This window comes from Carlito syrichta, unplaced genomic scaffold, assembly GCF_000164805.1.
Source record: "Carlito syrichta isolate Samal-C Ts95f unplaced genomic scaffold, Tarsius_syrichta-2.0.1 Scaffold208329, whole genome shotgun sequence".
In the NCBI taxonomy this organism is placed as follows: domain Eukaryota; kingdom Metazoa; phylum Chordata; class Mammalia; order Primates; family Tarsiidae; genus Carlito; species Carlito syrichta.
In genome coordinates, this window is record NW_007152425.1 from 2,864 (window position 1) to 7,138 (window position 4,275).

The 4,275-nt window shown below is 42.1% G+C and overlaps 1 pseudogene; it reads left to right on the forward strand.

Moving 5' to 3' along the window:
• Positions 1 to 1,820: 1,820 nt before the first annotated feature.
• On the forward strand, positions 1,821 to 2,407 carry LOC103253198 (annotated as a pseudogene).
• The last annotated feature ends 1,868 nt before the right edge of the window (positions 2,408 to 4,275 follow it).

The window sequence follows — 4,275 nt, forward strand, 5'->3', positions numbered from 1 at the left end:
AGGGGTCTTTAGGGTAATTTGGTGGGCAAGGGGCTAAGGAATTGACTCTGCTGATTGGCTGGGGAGGAATCAGATGTGTTGAGATTGTTCTCAGGCACTTAGTTTCTGGGTGGGGTTCTTGACTCATCTGTCTGGTTGGCCTATCAGGAAGCAGAGTCTGAAATATATCTCAGACTCCAGTCTTAGGTTTATGTTGTCTGTGAGGAGTAATTGGGAGAGTGAACACTGGATGTGGGAATCCCTAGTGAACAAAGTTACTCATGCCCTTTGGTTGATTAAACTTCTAGATACTACCAAGGAGGTCTGCGTGACCTAAAACCCATTGTTCTTTAGGAGAAGAATAAGTTATTTAAGCTTGCAAGCAGCCCCAAGGCTAGGATATGCATGGAGGGAGAAACTGTAAAAGAGTAACTTATAATTTAGGTATGCTTGCATTCTAAAAAATACAGGTCTCTGTCACAATTCCAACTTTATGGTTTTAAAAATTAATTTTATACAGGCAGTTCCAGAGTCACTTTTTGCACTGTGTAGGCCAGTTTTTGGGGAGGAATAGGAGTGTCAGTCTCTTGGTCACCAAGGCTAATACTTAGCTGGGTCACATCCAAAGTCCTTGGAAACAGGGACCTGTATAATCTGTGTTGCCAGGTAGAGTGTGGGGCAATGCTTATGAGTTCTTTGACTCACTACTGCAAAGAATTTCAGAGTAGCCTGCAATGTTTGAAAATAGAATTTATTAGTGATAGAGAGAGAGACACACACACAGAAGGCAGAGAGCTAACATAGGTGGGTCTCTTGAAAGAAAAACCATGCTTTTGTTTGATATATTTTCACAATATTGTACTAAACAGGGTGGGCAATAGGTATCTGCTGTGAAGAGATTACGATCTCTCTCCCTCTGGTGGGTGGGGGGTAGCCTTTTCCCAGCACACAGATTTGGCCTTTGACAGGAGACTTGGTAGACTTTCAGTGATTAATGTTTGACTAATACATGAGCTAAAATGTGGTCTGATGATGATTTATATGCCTTGATGGACTTTTCTTTGAGGAGCTGATAGAGTTTGGGTGGGGTTGTCCTTTACCTTCAATGGGGAGCTAGTAGATTTTTTGTAATTATTATGGCAAACCATGAACTGAAAGGTTGGAATGCAACACTTCTACTCTTTGATGGGCTTTTATTTGATGAGCTGGGGGGATGGGGTAGACTGACATGTTCATATTCAGCCCACAGGGTAGTCCAGCCTGCAGAAAAGATGTTTGGATGTTTCCCTATTTTGAAACTAAAAACTACTCATAAGACATTTATCTATCTCTGTCTACCCTATATTAAAATACCTTGCCCACCTGAAGCATGTCCCAGGCACACACTGATAAGTCCAGCCTGCTGCTTTAGTTCACTCAGGGCCTGATGTAGATGGCCAGTGGTGGTGCAGGATTGAAATGAGCCTATCCTGTCGGGACTACAGTTTTCCACCTGTGCTGTGGTGAGTTCAGAGGCTTTGTTCAGAGAACTGGGGTCTCTCTGGCACTGCATTGCTCTCAGGTTTGCTGGATCATCTGCATCTCATGACTCATGACTGGCCCAGGGGTGCTCTCCAATTCAAAGTCCTTCACTCATATCACTCTCTTTCCCTCAAGCAGGCTGTCTCCGTGCTGCACCGCTTAAAGTTGGTGAAGGGGTGAGGCAAGCTTCCTTCCTTACTCTCTTAAATGCCTCTTTTGTGCTTGTTAGGTCAGTTGACTGAACCTGTGCCCTGGGAATACAAAGAATGGCCCAGAAATTAGATTTGAAGCAGAAGTTTTACGCACCTAGGGAAAGCAAAATGGTGAGGTGTGTGCCTAACCTATTGGTCTGCAAACTGGCCTACAGCAGGCAGCTGGAGGAGTTGAAGGAGAGGATCCCAGTCGATGAATCTCTGGCTACTAGAACTGATCAGGATGGCAGAACTGTATTGTGTTGGGCGGGACATATAGTACTCAAATTTTTGTTGCAGCTTGGCATGCCAGTGTATGATGAGGATGATGCAGGTTGGTCTCCTCTTCCTATTGCTGCTTCTGCTGGCTGGGATGAGATTGTAAAAGTCCTTCTGGGAAAAGGTGTTCAGGTGAATGCTGTCAACCCAAAGGGCGGTACTCACCTGCATGATGTGGCTTCCATAAACAGGAATGAAATTGCTGTCATGACACCAGAAGGTGGGGATAATCCGGAAGCTAGGGGCCATTATGAGGCTACAGCAATGCACCAGGCAGCAGCCAAGGACATTTAGCCTGTGATGCGGGAGAGTGGAGGAAGCAAAACTTCTGGTGTCCCAAGGAGCAAGTATTGACATTGAGAATAAGAAGGAAAGACATCTTTGCAGTGGCCAAAGGTGGCCTGGGTCTAATACCCAAGAGAATGGTGGAAGGTTAAGTAGTGTGGCTTTGTTCTTACTTTGTATGTTTTACTGTTGTTCCCAGTGTCCTGGAATTAGCATATCTGTGTGCAAGACATATCTATGAATGATGCGGTTTTCTCACCTCAATTCTTATAAATAAGTTGACTGTTATTCCTGCTGAGATAGCCATTCTAAGTTTACAGCTTGCTTTCCTGTCCCTGAATAACTGTTGTGACTCTTCTAGTGTGATCATGTGTTCTTCTATGTTGAATTTTGGCTAATTATGAGCAAGTGATTCTGTGGATGGGGTGAGTCTTCAGCAACCTCCTGTGCACCTTTCATTCCCATTTGAGGCAGGGGAGCCCTGATAGCCACGGGCCAGTTGTGCTGCCAAATAGGTCTAGGTGGTGTTTAGAATGTTCCTCTGTATGGTTGAAACACATCCTAGCTTGTTTTTTAGGTACACTCAGGTCTATCCCAAATATTTCTGGGTTTTTCAAGCATGAGATTTAATTTATTTTTTGTGATAGGAGGAATACTTAAGTATTTTACTGGATGAAATTTTAAGTTGGGGGCATGCTCTAAGATCATAAAAAACCATAACCCATGTACCTAAGTATTTTTCTGATGAGCTGTTTCTTTCCAAAAAAAAAAAATTATGGTTTTTAAAACAAAGTTTTAAAGCACCTCTATTGGGTTACCTTGTATTGAAAAGACTGTCAGACTTGTTAAAATGACATGTAGACAAATGTATTTTGATATGTATTTCAGAAATTAAAAAATAAAACATGGAAAGAAAAAAAAAGAAAAGAGAATTTATTTAGAGAGTAGGTCAGAGAAAAAGAGTGAATCCACCTCTCCAAGATTGGAGAGAGGGGCCAAATGCTTAAGGGACATTTGCCAGTGAATGCTTGAGGTAAAAACTGGGCAAAAGACATGAATAGACACTTCTCAAAAGAAGATAAATGGGCAGTCAACAGACATATGAAAAAGTGTTCAGTCTCACTCATCATCAGAGAAATGCAAATCACTACCACATTAAAATACCACCTAACTCCAGTAAGAATGGCCATCATTAAGAAAACAAACAACAACAGGTGCTGGTGAGGATGTGGAGAAAAAGGAACGCTCTACACTGCTGGTGGGAATGCAAGAGTACAACCTCTTTGGAAGACAGTGTGGTGATTCTGAAAGAACTAGAAATTGACCTTTCCATATGACCCAGCAATTCCCCTATTGGGAGTATACCCAGAAGAACTCAAATTATTCTACAAAAAAGATACCGGCACATGTATGTTTGCAACTCTATTCACAATAGCAAAAACATGGAACCAACAGTGTTGGCCATCAAAGCTGGACTAGATAAAAAAAAAAAAATGTGGTATATATACATGATGGAATATTATGCAGCCATAAAGAAGGACAAATATATGGATTTTGTAGCAACTTGGATGCATTTGGGGTCATTCAAACTCAGCAATTTATCACAGAAACAAGGAACTGCGTTCCATATGTTCTCACTCATAAACTGAATTACAATTACAATGATATAAGAAAGCAATTGACAGTAGTAGGAAATCATCAGGAGGGGCGGTGATGGGATTGGCAGTTGAGAGAAACTGCTAGGGGAGGGAAGGGCATATCTCATCAATAAGGGTACCCGCATGATCAATGTTTATATACCTAACCCCAAAATCACCCATCTTTATATTAAAAAAAGAGAAAACTTTCAAAATTTATTGGGGGAGGGGGTGACAAGCATTCACAGGAGCTGATGGCATGGTGATGGATTCTGTTTCTTATATTCTGATGACCGGATAGATGGGTGAGTCAGTCACTGAACACACAGACAAAAGGTGGGCTGGTAGCTGGATTAATCACATAGACTGATGGGCTGGGCTGG